The sequence below is a fragment of the Aquarana catesbeiana genome, linkage group LG05 (genome assembly GCF_042186555.1).
Source record: "Aquarana catesbeiana isolate 2022-GZ linkage group LG05, ASM4218655v1, whole genome shotgun sequence".
Lineage (NCBI taxonomy): Eukaryota > Metazoa > Chordata > Amphibia > Anura > Ranidae > Aquarana > Aquarana catesbeiana.
This window is the reverse complement of record NC_133328.1, coordinates 523,771,241-523,790,919: the sequence shown is the minus strand read 5'-3', so window position 1 is coordinate 523,790,919 and position 19,679 is coordinate 523,771,241.

The window sequence follows — 19,679 nt, the reverse complement described above, 5'->3', positions numbered from 1 at the left end:
GAGTAATTGCAAAATCCCCCCCTGGGTGACTTTTAGCATGTTCTAATACCATCAATACCTTGCGGATGTTTAGTGAAGCTGTTCTCCCTTTTACAAACCCTGACTGCACTGGGTGTATCAAGGTGGGGATGATAGTGGCAAGTCTGGTGGCAACAATTTTAGAGAGAATCCTGACATCCAAATTTAAAAGTGAAATGGGCCTGTATGAACCTGGTTCAAGAGGGTCTTTCCCTTTTTTTGATAATAGTTTTATGATGGCTTGGTTTCCAGAGGGTAAGTATGAGCCTCCTTTCCAGACGTCATTGTAGAAACTGAGGAGGGTGGGTTCAACTATCTCTTGGGGGGTTTGGAGAGGGACCTAGGGGAAGAATTTCGCTTTTGTTGTAATTAATTTGCAGGTTCTCTTAATGGTAGTCATGTCGGACTTTGTAGAGACTGAATTCTTCAGTGAGGAGACCTGCCACCACCAATCTGGCTGCGGGAGAGGTATATATGGTGCTAACGAGATTATTGAAGGTACCAGTAAACCCCAGTTTGATCAAGACCAATGAAAGCCAATCGAAGCTGACGTTATCAAAGGCTTTCTCCGCATCCAGAGTGATAACAAAATCCCCCCTGGGTGACTTTTAGCATGTTCTAATACCATCAATACCTTGCGGATGTTTATTGAAGCTGTTCTCCCTTTTACAAACCCTGACTGCGCTGGGAGTATCAAGGTGGGCATGATAGTGGCAAGTCTGGTGGCAACAATTTTAGAAAGAATCCTGACATCCAAATTTAAAAGTGAAATGGGCCTTAGGTGGAGGTGAGGATTAGATTTAGATGCTCTAGAGGCTCTAGTATACCCGTACTTCCCACTGATAGGAATTTCTGGCGATGTCCCGTTGATTGGAGTCCATGGTTAATTCCAAGACCTCCATTTTCATAACCCCTCTGGATTACCTACAATCACCCACTACCTAAGCCTGTTTTGACCCAATGGGCGTACATCTCTTTGGGTCCAATAGATCCGGTAAGCCTTCTTATTGTCGGTGGTGGTGTGCCTCTTATTTCTTCACTCCAGATGTCACGCACTTATTGATTTGCTTCTCACATGAAGTCACGTGATCTTTATGGACTATTAGTTATCAGCATGGAGGACTTTCTTCTAAGTTTCACTTAGATGTTTTCACCATTTTTTGGACTATATTGTCCCCATGTCAGACATTTAAGATTGTTTTAGCGCTACACTTATTTTGTTTTCTCTTTATATGCATATATCATATTGGCTGTGTTAGCTGCTTATTAAGTTTTTTGTTTTTGGGCAGTGCAGAATTACTTGACATATTTTCTTCTCTGTGATATTTGTAGAGATCTGGCTTGTCTGTATTTTTGCAAGATGGTTGCTTTATCTGCATAATTCAGATACTTGGCAATAATTGAAAGTGGGGAGGTGCGTTCAGAGGAGTATGCCCCCATGCAATATGCCCATTCAACCATACAGGGGCCTGGCAGGCCTAGGGCTTCAGGTATGCACTGGGTTCATACCTGAAATTCTGAGATAGCAGATGGTTTCATTGATTCTGGGACTCCAACAAAATGCAGGTTGCTGTATCTCGATCTGTTATACAGATCTTCTAGTTTCTGAAGTACATATTGGTTTGTTTTATACTGCGTTTGCTCTGTTGCCTCTGCCTGGTAAATTTCTTCCTCTATGTTGGGGATTATTTTCTCAGCCTCATTGAGGCGAGAAGCATGTTCCCCCAGCTCTCATTTTATTAGCAGAATCTCTGCATTAACAGCCTTCTCTACTGAGGCTTCTATAGTGGAGGCAAGAATTGCAGCCACACCTTGAGTGATTCTGTCAGTGGTGTTGTCCTCTTGCTGTTGTGAGAGAGGGGTGGGGCTGCCATTCACCTCCATGGCAGGCATGCCTGCCATGCTGTAAGACAAGACCACATCCCCGATCTCGATTTGGCGCTCAGCAGGGGGGACTCGTGGGCCGCTTTTATCGAGAAAATGGTCTATTGTTGCAGGGGGGGCTACCCGAAGGGTCTGCGGGTGGCAGCGGAGGTCTGGGCTGTTTTTTTTAAGCCAAGATTTGGGGCGAGAAGCGGGAGCTGAGGTAAAATACCGCTACTCCATGCTGTGCCGGAACCACAAGTCGCATCTTGCAATTTAAGCATAAACCACAAAGTGGTCATACTTGTCAAATGGCAAAGTATGCAGTGAAGAGGAAGAGATGAAAGATTTCTCATTACTTTACAGCAGAATGAAGCACAAATTTAGTAGCATAAAGGGTAGACATACATACAGTACACAGAAAGCATGAAGAAGGCCCCCTTATTATTAAATGGCCTTCCAGATTTTGATAGGCCCCCCACCTGCACAGGTGTCAATAGATGCAGACAGCAAGGCTCAGGGGTAACCCTATAGAAAGCAGCTTTCTACGAGACATTCGGCAGTGGGGAGAAGCCAGGAGCACAGACGAGGTACCCGAGAACTGGAGGTTGAAGGACACTCTGTGCATTTCCATTGCATAGAGCAAGCTAGTGTAAACCTGTTTATTTTTCTTAAAACATTAAAAAAGAGACTTTACAACCACTTTACCCAGGTTTAGGACCCGACTTCACAATCAACTAGACTTGGCTGCTTCATGGTGCATCACCAGTGTACCCCCTGCTCGTCAACTACCAGTGTTCTCAAGTTACTGCTCACAGTGTCTAAGCCTTGGCACTTTTGCCTTTCCTTCACCCCTCTCAACAAGGGTGCTCAAACAGGAACAGTGCAAAAGACCACCCTCATCATCTCAGGCTCTGCATAGAGCTACGTGACAATTCCCAAACCAACAAAGAGCAGGAGTCAGAAATAGAAGGTCAGAAAGGTTTTTAGACATGACATTTTGTTGTTTGTCATTTTTTATGTTTGTCATCTAGTGTTAGGAAGAGACAAGGCAGTGTTTATAAGACAATGTCTCCTCCTAAAGCCATAACAATGTTCAGGCCATTACAGATTACCACTAACATTGATCATAATAAATTTAATCAGTATTTAAATATTAAAATCAAATTTAAATTCCAGGTATTCTGACCCAATTCATGCTTGACTTGAAACTGAATCGTGCACATCTGTGAATTCAGTTATACAGCTTGTGACAACAGAGACATATACTATCATGTATCTCAAACTGAATTATTCATTTTTTATTAAACCAACCCATTAAGCTCCACTCAGAGCTGCTAAGAATCCCCTTGCCCAATTTGACTGTTTTCAGATAGATTGTACCCAACTCTAGATAAAGCTAGTGTTGCAGTTATGTCTTTGGAGAAGCACTTTAACAAAATGGCAGTGGTCTGCACATAAATACTGACACCTTGTTGCATTAGTGTGAATAGATCAGGTAAAAGATGGCTTCAGCTTCTGTTTTCCATCTGTAGAGAACTTCTCAGATGCGTTTCACCCTGTATGTGGCTTAATAGTAGTGGACTTTATGATCAAGCCCTGAAGAGGGTGAAATGCATCTGAGTAGTTGTCTACAGGTGGAGAACAGGAACTGAAGCCATTTATCAATTCTATTCACACTTATGCAACAGGAAGTTGGTGTCTATGTCCAGACGGCTGCCATTTTGTTGAATTCTATAGAAGCCTGAGAAGCTGATCATGTCTGTCTTGAACCAGTCTATCCACGTGTTGATCTGACTGATACAGGTTTGAGGGACATTTGGTTAGTACTGTTTTTATTGTTTTGGGGAATCACTGCAGCATTGAGAGCTCATTTAAGTTCTCCATTTACCAGAGCCTACAAATGTGTAGGCAATATGGATGAACATGGGTAATTATAGGCAATCATGCCACTAGCATAAGTATTCTTGAAAGAGGACCAATCTGCTTTTTTAAGAGTCTCTATCTCTATCAAACTCTTGCAAACCTTGGGAAAGCCAGAGCATGCTGTTCTACAGAGATATACTGTGTAGCAGCAGTTTTTCAAGTAAGAACTACTTTTTTGGGGGGAGAGGGGCAGAATAAAGTTACAGGGTCCATTTGCCTGAAAAAAAATGGAAAGCAACAGTATAACAGAAACCACAGTGACATTAGTGACCAAGATGCTTGGGTCCTATGTGCAGATTTATATTTGCTTAGTTTTGATAAGACCCAACATAGACAATAGCAACTCTGTGAAAAAAGTGAGAAGAAACATCTGACACAGTGGGCTTGATTTACTAACAGTGTTAAAACTGTGTTTACTTTGAATGCCCAATAATGTGCCAGAAAAAAATCTGTTATTTTATTTCATACACTTTGCAAAGTGAACATTCCTTCATGCTAGCACAGTCGTCAATGCATCAAAATCTGAAAAATTCTGGCATATTATTCAAGGTTTTCTGATATTTCAGTGTAGAGATGGGCCGGTTCGCTTTGCGCCAGAACTCTCAAACATTGCAAAAGTTCGGACCCGAACCGCGAACCCTATTAAACTGTATGGGACCCGAACATGAAAAAAAAAATGCCCATTTTGAAGGCTTATACGCAAGTTATTGGCCATATAAAGGGTATGGGGGCCGGGTACTTCAATGGGGGACATGTACCAATGCAAACATTTTTCTTTAAAAAGATTATTTTTAAAGGAGCAGTGATTTTAATGATCCTTAAATAAAAATAAGTATAGTGTCTGGGGGGTCCTCTCGGTCTGCCTGTAAAGTGGTGCATCTGTACCGTGTATAGAATCTGCTGCAGCAAAACTGACATTTATAAAGAAACAAAATGACATTTAAATTGCTTTTCCCTGCAAGCTTTTCTTATTTAGTAAACAATGGCTTGGGGAGCCAGTCTGTATGATGAGGCCACATTTTAGTGCACTCAAAATAAGATTAGAGATTTTTTAAATACATTTTGGTGTCTATTTGGTGTCTATTTTGACTTTGGATGGAAATAACAAAGTTTTGCACCACAATGAGCCTTATGTAAAAAAGCAACATAATAGTACATTCAGGCCAAGACTAACAATTTTTTTTTTACCTCAAGTCTGGTTCGCCGACTTTGGACAGAAGTAACAGTTGCAGAAAAATTGGGCTTTGGGTGGTGCCTTCACACTGTAACCCTAAAGCTGTACTTTTGATGAAAGCAAGAATTGGCCTTGCTATAATAAATGTAAATGTGATGCCCCGGTTAAACATTTGCAGAAAAATTGGTCTTTGGGTGTTGGTGGTACCTTCACCCTGTAACCTTCTAGAGGTACTCTTGATGAAAGCAAGAATTGGCATAGCTGTAAAAAAATTTAATTTAACGCCCCTGTTACACAGTTGCGGAAAAATTGGTCTTTGAGTGTTGGTGGTGCATTTACCCCGTAACCTTCTAGAGGTACTCTTGATGAAAGCAAGAATTGGCCTTGCTGTAAAAAATGTAAATTTGACCCCCGTCACACAGTTGCAGAAAAAACGTTTTTTTAGTGTTGGTGGTGCCTTCACCCCATAACCTTCTAGAGGTACTCTTGATGAAAGCAAGAGATGGATTTGCTGTAAAAAAATGTAAATTTGATGCCCAGGTCAAACAGTTGCAGAAACATTGGGTGTTGGTGGTTGGTGCATTCAACCCATAACCTTCTAGAGGTACTCGTGATGAAAGCAAGAATTGGCCTTGCTTTAAAAAATTTACATTTGACGGCCCTGTCACACAGTTGCAGAAAAATTGGTCTTTGGGTGTTGTTGGTGCCTTCACCCCATAACCTTCTAGAGGTACTTTTGATTAAAACAAGGACTGGCCTTGCTTTAAAAAAAATTACATTTGACGCCCCTGTCACACAGTTGCTGAAAAATTGGTCTTTGGGTGTTGGTGGTGCCTTCACTCCATAACCTTCTAGAGCAGGGATATGCAATTAGCGGACCTCCAGCTGTTGCAGAACTACAAGTCCCATGAGGCATAGCAAGACTATGACAGCCACAAGCATGACACACAGAGGCAGAGGCATGGTGGGACTTGTAGTTTTGCAACAGCTGGAGGTCCGCTAATTGCATATCCCTGTTCTAGAGGTACTCTTGATAAAAGCAAGAATTGGCCTAGCTGTAAAAAATTGAAATTTGACGCCCCTGTCACACAGCCGGTCAACAGAGTCTGTGGAAAAACGCGCTCTTTTATCTGTCACAAAACCTTCAGCAGCACACATTATAATACACTCAGACCAAGATTAACAATTTTTTTTTTAGAAAAAGTCTTTTGTCTCTTTTGCAGACTTTGGATAGAAGTAACAGGTGCGGAAAAATTGGGCTTTGGGTGTTGGTGGTGCCTTCAAACCGTAACCTTATAGAGGTACTCTAGATGAAAGCAAGAATTGGTCTTGCTGTAAAAAATTTGAAATTTGATGCCCAGTCAAACAATTGCAGAAAAATGAGTCTTTTGGGTGTTGGTAGTGTCTTCACCCCATAACCTTCTAGAGGTACTCTTGATGAAGGAAAGAGATGACCTTGCAGTAAAAAATGTAAATTTGATGCCCAGGTCAAACAGTTGCAGAAACATTGGTCTTTGGGTGTTGGTGGTGCATTCACCCCATAACCTTCTGGAGGTACTCTTGATTAAAACAAGGATTGGCCTTGCTTTAAAAAAAATAAATTTGATGCCCCTGTCATACAGTTGCTGAAAAATTGGTCTTTGGGTGTTGGTGGTGTCTTCACTCTGTAACCTTCTAGAGGTACTCTTGATAAAAGCAAGAATTGGCCTAGCTGTAAAAAAATTGGAATTTGATGCCCCTGTCACACAGTTGTGGAAAAAATGGTCTTTGGGTGTTGGTGGTGCCTTCACCCCTTAACCTTCTAGATGTACTCTTGATGAAAGCATGCATTTGCCTTGCTGTAAAAATATATATTTGATGCACCTGTTAAACCAGTGTGTAAAAATTGGCCCTTGGGTGTTAATTTTGCCCATGAAATCTATACCAAAAAAATTACTTCAAGATAAAATTAACATCTACAAAGCTAGGCAGCCTAGACAGTCTTGCCATGATTCGAGATCCCAATAACACTTAATCAGCGACATCAGCATCAGGAGCTTGATAGCTGCCGTTAATCAAGGACTGATTAATTTTGACAAATATCAGCCTGTCAACGGAATCTGTGGATAGGCGCGCTTTTTCATCTGTCACAAAACCTCCGGTGCTCTGTTCATCTCATTTATTAGGCGTTGTCTATCCATTTTGCAGCTTTTAAAATATTGAGATGGAGAGCAGTAGATTTGTTTTTTCTTTTAAATACATCGGAGGGCTGACTATAATTCAGCAGAGCTATCTGGTTATTTGGCTAATATCAATCTTCCGGTTATCTCAATGGAGGAGAGAGAGATTCAAAATGCTCCACTCACTCTATTGGAAGTGGAAAGCGCGGTGGCTTCCCTAACTCTAAAGACCCAGGGACTGATGGTCTCCCTATAGAGATATATAAAAAAATACAATAAAGAGATGCTTCCTGCCCTTCTTAGTACATTAAACAAGGCCTTTCATCTGGGTCAGCTTCCTGATACTATGGGTCAATCTGTAATAGCAGTTTTACCCAAAAAGGATAAAAACCTGTTATAGCCTAAATCTTATAGACCAATTTCTCTACTCTCTACAGACGTTAAAATTTTCGCTAAAATACTTGCTACTAGATTAAATAAGGTTATTAAACATATTACCCATTCAGATCAGGTAGGATTTATGCCCAATAGGCCAACTGCATTTAATATTAGACGTGCACACTTAAATATGCAGGTTTCAGCTTCGGGCCATTCAAATCGTGCCTTTTTGGCGCTAGACGCAATCAAGGCTTTTGAAAGCGTCGAATGGCCATATCTCTAGACCATTCTTGACAAGTTTTGGCTTGGCTCTGGCTTTTGCCAGTGGGTATGGTTGCTTTATACTGCTCCGATGGCATCAGTTAGGGTCAAAGGCATTCAACCCCCTGGTGTTAGACATGCCTGGGGCACTAGGCAGGGGTGCCCGTTGTACCCCTTGCTTTTTGCCCTGGCTATAGAGCCTTTGGCTTGTCTTATGTGGGCATCCTCTGATGTACAGGTCTGATTAGGGGAGATATGGAGGAAAAGATGTCATTATATGCTGATGATCTTCTTTTTTTCTTGACCAATATCTGCTCTTCCCTCCCGATAGTAAGGAGTTTGGCAGGTTCTCCGGGTTAGGCATAAATTGGGAGAAATCCATGCTGATGCCCCTGGATCCCTTTCCAGACTCATTACCATTTTCACTCTCTCATCTTAAGATTTTGTTCTCTATAAAATATTTTGGTATAACTATCTCTGACTCTCCACAGTCATATATCATAGATAATATACTTCCATTACTTCCTAGATGTCAAAATCACAGTAAAATCTGGAATAAGCTTCCCCTAGCACTAATAGGCCTTATCAACTTAATTAAGATGATATGGATGCCTTAGCTTCTCTATTTTTTACACAATTTGGATACCCATATGGATTTTTACTAAGATTAATACCATATTTAGGCGATTAATATGGCGGAACAAAACTCCTCCTCTCCTCCTATTAAATTGTAGACTCTACAACATCCCACAAATGTGGGTGGACTGGCAGTTTCTAATCCAAGGACATACTTTTTTGCATCCCAACTACAACATTTTGCTGGATGGGAGTCTGAGCAGACATCTCTTCCTGCTCAACGATTATTCTCATATGCATTTAAGGGTCGGTTACCACTTCATGTTTTAGATGAGGGGATGTATCGCTCGCTGATATGCCCTCATGCATGTTAATGTGTAAAATATGGGATACAGTTAAAAAAAATGCTGGGTGTTTCTTATCCTACCAGATATACTTCCATATGGTAAAATGATAGACTTCCTCAAATTTTGTCTCTTAGAGGTTTTAAGAGATGGGGAAAATTAGGAATAACAACCCTAGTTCAGCTATATGAGAATGGTATACTTAACTCCTTTGAACATCTCAGGGGTGAGTTTTCTTTACAATCTAATTGGTTCTATCAATTTCTTCAACTTATGCCGCGTACACACGATCGGACTTTACGGCATACTTGGTCCGGCGTACCGGATTTCGTCAGACAATCCGATCATGTGTGGGCTCCAGCGGACTTTGATTTCTCAAAAGTTTGACGGACTTAGATTTGAAACAGGTTTCAAATCTGTCTGACGGACTCGGCTGTCTAGCGTACAAACCGGTCGTCTGTGTGCTAGTCCGACGGACGCAAACTGACGCATGCTCTGAAGCAAGTACAAGACGGAAACGCTCGGTCTGGTAAAACTAGCCTTCGTATTGATGCTAGCACATTCCTCTTCTGTGATCTTTTAATACAGCGCATTTTTTTTTCTTTATAATGTGAGAGGAATGAAGTTGTGTTGCGGCTTATATTCACACAGAGTTCTCACAAACAACTTTCTTCATGATTTATCCTCATGCCATGACTAATATGATATTTTTTAAAAGCCAGATCTCCAGAACTAAAGTAGAAATTTCTTTTTTGGACTCATTTTTTTTTTCCCGAGATTTAAACAATATCTATTTTACAATGTGTGCTAAATGATCCAAAAGATTATTTTATTCATTTTTTTTTTGGTTTTGGCTTTCTAGTTACCACAATAACCTTAATAATTTTTATTGTTTTAATGAACCTTAATGAGGTTGGTGTCCCTTGTTAATTATACATAGGGGGGTTATTTTCAAAAGGCAAATTCATTTTTCACTACAAGTGCAAATTGTACTTGGAATTGCACTGAATGAGCATTTGGAAGTGCATTTGCTGTGGATCCGAGGGGCATATGCAAGGAACACCAAAAAAAAAAAAAAACATTTCTCTTGCACATGATTGTATGATAAAATCAGCAGAGCTTCCGCTCATTTCAGATCTTCCCCTCAGATTCACAGCGACTGCACTTCCAACAAGTGCACTTGCAGTGCAATTTATAAAGTGCACTTTGCACTAGTACTTTGCACTTGAATAGCCAAATGATTTAGCCTTTTGTAAATAACCCACATAGTCTTTTTGACCTGTACCTGCCTACTCACAAACCAAATGTCCTTTTTGAATCAAAACACATAGTCAGTAATGTAAGGTAACGAAAAGATACATTTATTTTGGTCAAAACAGAAATGAGGAAGGCAACACTGGAGACACTTTTGGAATGTGTGAAGCCTTTTGTCCCCCAGGACACACATCAAGTTTTAGGACAATAAAATTGGTATCTTGTGACTAGGGAGCACAGTCCGAAGTCAGACCAGACAGAAGCCAGGCAATCACCTTCGACTCTTCCGTGGAGCCTTTCCTGCACGCTGCCCTGCAGCCTTCCTTGGAAGCTGTGCCTCTGGTGGTGTACTTGGGGCAGGAGGAGGAGGAGGAGTAGCAGGAGGAGTGGCTTCATCTGCTATATATGTTTTTGCAGTAAACTCCCCTCTCAAGCCCTTCTGATAGGCTTGAAAAATAAGACCCTCACAGAGGAGGTGTTGTCCCTTTTCGAGTTCCAGCAATCTGGTGGCCATATAGGTTCCATACGCCTCTTCTGCATTGGGTGGTGTGCTGAGGATTTGGCTGGCTTCCTGAATGAGGGCTAGTTATTCCTCCTCAGTTTGGGTCATCTTCCTTAGCCTTTTTGTGCTAATGCGGAAGGGAGGCACCTGACATTCTGTGAGGCTTCTACTGGGCCCAGCCACGGCCTCCTCTCTCCCACTGGGCAAGGCCTCCTCCTGTATACCTCTGGGCACGGCCTCCTCCTGGCTGCGCTCGTCCTGGTTAAGAAAAAGGGACATACCGGTAGTTTTAATTTAGGGTTACGCAATCACACACAATTTTCAGCTCATGACTTGCAAATATAATTCTAAACAAATAGAAAAGGCTATCTTTTTGACCCCACCATTATTCTAGCTGCTCACCAATATTTGAAGTATATTTTTGGCCGCTACTGTCTATATGTCTACATATTAATAATTGTGATCAAGTAATTTTTGGTGAAGCAGTTCAAATTTTTTGAGGTTTACATCATTAATATTTACACAATCCCAAATTCACCAAAAAAGTATACCTGGCTAAAGCTGGGCGCATCCACTTCATCAAGGATGAAAGGGCCCAGTTCTTCATGGGACTCCTCAGCTGGGGTGGAGGGACACAGCAGCTGTTTCCACATCTGGACTCACGAGTACTAGTGTACTATGTGACACCAGAGTCAATTTTGGGGGGTAATACACATAGGGGCTCCAGGGGATACTTGAGGTGTCTGCATCTGTGAAACTTGCATGAAACTGTGTATTTTTTGGCATTTTTGGGCAGAGTGAATTTTAATCCTGTCTCCCAAATTTTTGGGGCAACAAAATGACAATTGTCCACAACTTCGAACCAATCTTTCTTATTCGTTTTTCAAGACTGAAATATCACTGTGTTTTAACTATACATTTTGTTTAATTCTCATAGGGGAGAAAAGACTCAGACAACAATCCAAGGATCCCAGGACCCCCCCAAGTCACCAGCCGGCAGCTGAATTTACCCCAAGCCCCAGCCCAAGACCACGCCCACCGGATGAACTGGAGGAAGGAGAGGTGGAGGAAGTGTGCGATATTTCCACCCCACCAAGTGAGTGACTGACACCCCAGCTTAAGTTAATATATTTAGGCGTGCATATTTAAAAAAAAATTTTAATCACAAATTTTAGGTGATTTTCTGGTTGTGGAAGGCCAAGCGGCGGAGCCATTTAGCACAGACAGTGCATAAAGACTCATTGGGCAGATAATGGTGTGGAATGGCCAAATTGATAGAATGTGTGACCAAATTAACAGCAAGAGAAATCGGCTGGACAGCATGCAACAGGAAATGAAGAACATGATTGATGTTTTGGGCAGAATCTAATAACTTTTGGCCTAAAAACATCAATCATGTTCTTAATTTCATTGTCAATTTGTATTTTTCAAAAATGTTTTTACTTGCTAAATACTAATGCAAAAATTTAGCAGATGCACACGGTGTGTCATCATGTGCTATCTTCCATCAGGGGATATCAATGTACTTGTTTTGTGTTTGCAGCCCCTTCATCAGAATAATGTTATTTTGTGAGAGGAACAAAGGGATTGCACACACAAAACACGTCCATTGCTCCCCCATGATGGGAGATAGCACATGTTGACTTGAACCTTTTTTAATCCCAAATTGTGAGCAGATGCCAAATTTTTGGTTTACATGAGTGACATCACCAGCACCGTTATTAGCATGTTGAACTTTGTAAGTTCCTGCTATTTTTGATTATTGTGTTTTTAAAAACCCTGTTGTCAAGCCAAATTTTGTAAACAATGTATATTTTATACAAATATGCCTAAACCAAAACAGTAAAATGTGTTTACTACTACAATGTGTGTGGCTTATTATTTATCAATTCCAGTTTGTTATTTTTTTGTGTGGTTACAGTGACAAAGGGCCTTATTAACTAAAGGGAAATGCACTTGCCACTACAAGTGCACTAGGAGACAGACAAAACTACATGCAAACAAGAATCAAAACAAGAGATTGTTGCCAAAAATTACTTTTTTTTTAAATTAAAATATTAAAGCTCTTGTGGCATTGCAATGGCCCCCCGACCATTAAAATAATTGACATATCTATCATGCACTTGATGGGCGGTTTGGGGGGCCAAGCCAATACGGCCACTTTCCAGGCCTGTGAGTGGTTCTTCAACACCAAGTCCAGCCTCAGGCCCAACAGAAGTTATATATGTCAAAGAATGACGTCTCAAGAAATTAGGCAGAATGCAGCAAGCCAGGATCACATAATTAATCTTGTATTCTGCCAGATTGATTGCGGAGAGGAACAAATGGAACCGGCTGGCCAGAATCCCAAAGGCATTCTCCACAACTCTTCTTGCTCTGGCCAGCCGGTAATTAAATACCCTCCTCTCAGGGGTGAGTGTCCTTTGGCGGAACGGCCTCATCAAGTGCTCGCTGAGAGCAAACGCTTCATCAGCGATGAAAACTGAGGGGAGTCCATCCACATTCTGGTCATCAGGTGGTAATCCCAGGCCACCAGTCTGGAGACGCTGGCACAGCTCGGTCTGTGCAAAGACTCCTCCGTCAGACATCCGGCCGTTCTTCCCCACGTCCACAAACAGAAAATCCAATTGTGCCGAGACCACCGCCATCAAAACTACACTATGGAACCCCTTATAGTTGTCGAAATAAGACCACGAATGGTGTGGTGGCACAATGCGGACATGCTTCCCATCGATCGCCCCGACACAGTTGGGAAAGTCCCAATGGTCAGCGAACTGGGAGGTCACAGTCTGCCATTCCTGTGCGTTTGAAGGAAACTGTGGAGTCAAATACTAAAAAAAAAATATAAGTACTTTTAAACATAACTTGGATATCAGATTACACAAAAACAATAGCAGTCGAACATTATTAATATGTGTTATTTTTATCCAAAAAAATCTAAACATAAGGCCCACTTATAAGATTATTCACCCCCTCTGATTGACCATTGATCAATTTGTATGTGGGTGTAGGGGTTCTAATTTGGGCCAAATACACACCTGACAGTTGCTAACATTTGAGGGGGTGGGGGAGGGGTTTTAATTGGGGCCAAAAACACACCTGACAGGTGCTAACATTTGAGGGGGTGGGGGAGGGGTTCTAATTGGGGCCAAATACACACCTGACAGTTGCTAACATTTGAGGGGGTGGGAGAGGGTAAAACAGTACAATGGAGCTGACAATTAGGGATGAGCCGAACACCCCCCTGTTCGGTTCGCACCAGAACATGCGAACAGGAAAAAAGTTCGTTCGAACATGCGAACACCGTTAAAGTCTATGGGACACGAACATGAATAATCAAAAGTGCTAATTTTCAAGGCTTATATGCAAGTTATTGTCATAAAAAGTGTTTGGGGACCTGGGTCCTGCCCCAGGGGACATGGATCAATGCAAAAAAAAGTTTTAAAAACGGCCGTTTTTTCAGGAGCAGTGATTTTAATAATGCTTAAAGTCAAACAATAAAAGTGTAATATCCCTTTAAATTTCGTACCTGGGGGGTGTCTATAGTGTGCCTGTAAAGGGGCGCATGTTTCCTGTGTTTAGAACAGTCTGACAGCAAAATGACATTTTGAAGGAAAAAACTCATTTAAAACTACCCGCGGCTATTGCATTGCCGACAATACACATAGAAGTTCATTGATAAAAACGGCATGGGAATTCCCCAAAGGGGAACCCCGAACCAAAATAAAAAAAAAAAAATGACGTGGGGGTCCCCCTAAATTCCATACCAGGCCCTTCAGGTCTGGTATGGATATTAAGGGGAACCCCGGCCAAAATTTAAAAAAAAAAATGACGTGGGGTTCCCCCTAAATTCCATACCAGACCCTTCAGGTCTGGTATGGATTTTAAGGGGAACCCCGCACCAAAAAAAAAAAAAAAAAACGGCGTGGGGTCCCCCCAAAAATCCATACCAGACCCTTATCCGAGCACGCAACCTGGCAGGCCGCAGGAAAAGAGGGGGGGACAAGAGTGCGGCCCCCCCTCCCTCCTGAACCGTACCAGGCCACATGCCCTCAACATTGGGAGGGTGCTTTGGGGTAGCCCCCCAAAACACCTTGTCCCCATGTTGATGAGGACAAGGGCCTCATCCCCACAACCCTGGCCGGTGGTTGTGGGGGTCTGCGGGCGGGGGGCTTATCGGAATCTGGAAGCCCCCTTTAACAAGGTGACCCCCAGATCCCGGCCCCCCCCCTGTGTGAAATGGTAAGGGGGTACATAAGTACCCCTACCATTTCACGAAAAAAGTGTCAAAAATGTTAAAAATGACAAGAGACAGTTTTTGACAATTCCTTTATTTAAATGCTTCTTCTTTCTTCTATCTTGCTTCATCTTCTGGTTCTTCTGGCTCTTCTGGTTCTTCTGGTTCTTCCTCCGGCGTTCTCGTCCAGCATCTCCTCCGCGGCGTCTTCTGTCTTCTTCTCCTCGGGCCGCTCCGCACCCATGGCATGGGGGGGAGGCTCCCGCTCTTCTCTTCTTCTCTTCTTCTTTTCTTCTTTTCTTCTTTTCTTCTCTTCTTCTCTTCTTCTTCATTTTCTTCTCCGGGCCGCTCCGCAATCCATGCTGACATGGAGGGAGGCTCCCGCTGTGTGACGGCGCTCCTCGTCTGACAGTTCTTAAATAACGGGGGGGCGGGGCCACCCGGTGACCCCGCCCCCCTCTGACGCACGGTGACTTGACGGGACTTCCCTGTGGCATTCCCCGTGACGTCACAGGGAAGTCCCGTCAAGTCACCGTGCGTCAGAGGGGGGGCGGGGTCACCGGGTGGCCCCGCCCCCCCCCGTTATTTAAGAACTGTCAGACGAGGAGCGCCGTCACACAGCGGGAGCCTCCCTCCATGTCAGCATGGATTGCGGAGCGGCCCAGAGAAGAAAATGAAGAAGAAGAGAAGAAGAGAAGAAAAGAAGAAAAGAAGAAAAGAAGAAGAGAAGAAGAGAAGAGCGGGAGCCTCCCCCCCATGCCATGGGTGCGGAGCGGCCCGAGGAGAAGAAGACAGAAGACGCCGCGGAGGAGATGCTGGACGAGAACGCCGGAGGAAGAACCAGAAGAACCAGAAGAGCCAGAAGAACCAGAAGATGAAGCAAGATAGAAGAAAGAAGAAGCATTTAAATAAAGGAATTGTCAAAAACTGTCTCTTGTCATTTTTAACATTTTTGACACTTTTTTCGTGAAATGGTAGGTACCCCCTTACCATTTCACACAGGGGGGGGCCGGGATCTGGGGGTCACCTTGTTAAAGGGGGCTTCCAGATTCCGATAAGCCCCCCGCCCGCAGACCCCCACAACCACCGGCCAGGGTTGTGGGGATGAGGCCCTTGTCCTCATCAACATGGGGACAAGGTGTTTTGGGGGGCTACCCCAAAGCACCCTCCCAATGTTGAGGGCATGTGGCCTGGTACGGTTCAGGAGGGAGGGGGGCCGCACTCTCGTCCCCCCCTCTTTTCCTGCGGCCTGCCAGGTTGCGTGCTCGGATAAGGGTCTGGTATGGATTTTTGGGGGGACCCCACGCCGTTTTTTTTTTTTTTTTTGGCGCGGGGTTCCCCTTAAAATCCATACCAGACCTGAAGGGTCTGGTATGGAATTTAGGGGGAACCCCACGTCATTTTTTTTTTTTTAATTTTGGCCGGGGTTCCCCTTAATATCCATACCAGACCTGAAGGGCCTGGTATGGAATTTAGGGGGACCCCCACGTCATTTTTTTTTTTTAATTTTGGTTCGGGGTTCCCCTTTGGGGAATTCCCATGCCGTTTTTATCAATGAACTTCTATGTGTATTGTCGGCAATGCAATAGCCGCGGGTAGTTTTAAATGAGTTTTTTCCTTCAAAATGTCATTTTGCTGTCAGACTGTTCTAAACACAGGAAACATGCGCCCCTTTACAGGCACACTATAGACACCCCCCAGGTACGAAATTTAAAGGGATATTACACTTTTATTGATTGACTTTAAGTATTATTAAAATCACTGCTCCTGAAAAAACGGCCGTTTTTAAAACTTTTTTTTGCATTGATCCATGTCCCCTGGGGCAGGACCCAGGTCCCCAAACACTTTTTATGACAATAACTTGCATATTAGCCTTTAAAATTAGCACTTTTGATTTCTCCCATAGACTTTTAAAGGGTGTTCCGCGGCATTCGAATTTGCCGCGAACACCCCAAATTGTTCGCTGTTCGGTGAACTTGCGAACAGCCAATGTTCGAGTCGAACATGAGTTCGACTCGAACTCGAAGCTCATCCCTACTGACAATATACATTGTTCAAGGGACTATAGGCTACAGGTATAAATGGACCCAGGATTGCATGGTGAGGAGGTTATTGAAGGTAAATATGCATGTAGGGAAAAAAATGATTAATGTAAAAAAACAGGCATGCATGAAGATAAAGGGGACATTCACAGCATATTCCAAACATGGTAATTAGGTAACGAGGACATTTAGACAATACATTAGCAAACATTAAATACATATCATGTAATGTTAAAGGAAAAAACTTACCTTCATATAGTCCTTCTGCAGGACCTGAATAATAGCAGAACAGGTCTCTGGGATTATGATCCCCATAGCCTGGGGGGAGATGCCTGTCAAGAACTTCAAGTCCTGAAGACTTCCCCCAGTCGCCAAGTAACGTAAAGTGGCAACTAGCCTCTGCTCCCCAGTGATGGCTTGCCTCATGCAGGTATCTTGCCTGCTGATATAGGGGGTCAGCATAGCCAGCAGACGTTCAAAAACGGGGTCCGTCTTCACTGAAGCCAAGCGTCAACTTCGGCTCCGCCATTACACCTACGCGATGCTCTTCCCTGCGAGATTACGAGTGGTCGGCGAAGATCGCGCTCATTTTTTCGACACACCAGAAGCGGTGTTTGCCTGGCTGGAGGATAAAGCAGTGCCGGACCGCGGGCCCACCTGACCATATTCGACCTATTCCAAACCCCTGCCCGCGCCATCACATGCACAGAGGGACATCTGCCAGTTGCAATACTAACAGCACTCGGAACACCTGCCTCACTCAGGTACTATAATACTGATATCAATCTCTACCTTGCTGTCATACCATCCGTGCACCTGTCCCTCCTCCCCACAAGTTCCGCTGACCCCCCTGCTTTTTGTCCCACTGTCACTCCTGACTACAGAACCTGCTCTTATATTTAAACACTGGGTACGTACATATCCTTCGCCAGGAGTGCAGTGTCCCCCCCCCACTTTGGAGAGATTTGATCAGATACCCAGCGCGTGAACAAGCGACTGAACTTAAATATCCACATCCTTATGGCAGGGGTTAACCCGAGGTGACACCTAAAAAAGAGGACTCTGGACACTAGGTTTCCTATTCCAGTAGTCCCCCCCCTTGCTGCTACTGTTTGTTTTACAGCGAAGTTTCGCCCCACTAGATACGGGTGTCTGTATGGAACCCGCTGTTTTTCACTTTCAATGCAACGTTTATTTTCTCATAATTGCAAGTTGGTTTCCCTGGTCTGCCTGGTTTCAACAAACTGCATTTGTTATATACTGGATGCATTGTTTACCCGGGCATTCTGGTGCGTTGTTACAGTTTCAATCAGCTTGTTCTGATTGGGTTGGTGTTTATTATATGAATTACATATTGAAGAGTAACGATAGCAGGTGTTTATATGTAAATGCAATTGCGCTACAGCTGGCTGGAGATATGTCCAACCTAGAAGTTTGTCATCCTGTATGGAATTGGCTGTCCCACCCTGCAGGGCCCACAGTTGGGGGTCGCTGGGAGACGGCGTGGACTCCCCCGATTTTGGGGCAGTCCACGACGCTCTGGACGGCGAATTCCTGGTACAAGCTTCTACCGGGGTAAATAATATGCCGGAGATTAAATGTATCACTTGGAATGTGAGGGGTATTAGAGCTAAGGCTAAACGGACTGCAGTCCTCGCTTTCCTCAAGTCACAGTCAGCAGGTCTCATGGTATTAGTAGAAACTCACCTTACAGGTCAACTGCAGATGTCACTCAAGAAACCCTGGGTGGGATGGTTATACCAAGCTCCCTTTACGGCCAACTCCAGAGGTATAGCAATATTGATAGCGAAAACAATGCAGTTTGTACTACTAACCCTTAGGTCTGACCCCCAGGGTAGATTTTTATTTTTGCATGCCAAGTTGAATGGGTTAGAAATACTGATACTGGCGTTTTATATACCCCCCCCCTTTCAATTTGGTGCAATACACGAGGGACTAGCGTTCATGTCCCAATTCCCTACTGTGCCTGCCATGTGGCTTGGTGACTTTAATAATGTTATGAATAAAGAACTAGATCGTGTGTCTACATTATCTCACACTGAACCCCCTCAAGCAGATACTAGATTTGGTAGAACCCTTACGGACCTGGCACTTGTGGACACGTGGAGATATCGCAACCCGCTTTCTAGGGCATACTCATGCTTTTCTGCATCGCACAATGCCATGTCTCGTATAGACCTAATCCTGATATCCCGCACCATCTCCCCCTTACTAGGAGAGGTGGATTTCAGTCCCCGCATCCTATCGGACCATGCCCCCTACTGGATCAAACTCAAAATTTATTCACCCCCATCAACATACAACTGGCGGTTGAATCCCTTTTGGCTGACGGCGGTTCCGGACTTGGGGGAGGTTGTCACTGAGTGGGAATTTTTTTTCCAGACGAATAGGGGTACGGCACCCTTTGGCACAGTATGGGACGCTTTTAAGTCCCATGCTCGCCTTGTCCTGTCCCACCGCATCTCACGTTACCGCAGGGCGTCTTCCCAAATCCTCCAACAAGCTGAACAATCCCTACTAGAAGCAGAAAAGAACTTCACAGACAACCCTTCGCCGCTCACGGCTGATCAAATGAAGCTACAGGCTAGGGTCGTAAACAACCTGCACTTTGAAAAAGCTGATAGGAAAATATATTATAGTAAACAAAGACACTATGAATGTGGGGAAAGGGCAGGCTGCTTATTGGCGTACTTAGCACACTTAGATCACAGGCCCCCTACGGTAGTTTCACTTCGGACCACTGATGGCAACCTAGTGACAGACCCTGGGCAGGTATCTGGAGAATTCCGTTTATTCTTCGAATCTTTATATTCATCCACTGTGAATAACCCCATAGAGGAAATTACCTCATTACTGTCAGATATAGAACTACCTACCCTAACCCCAGCCCAGGTAGAAATACTTGAGGCCCCCATTACTGAAAT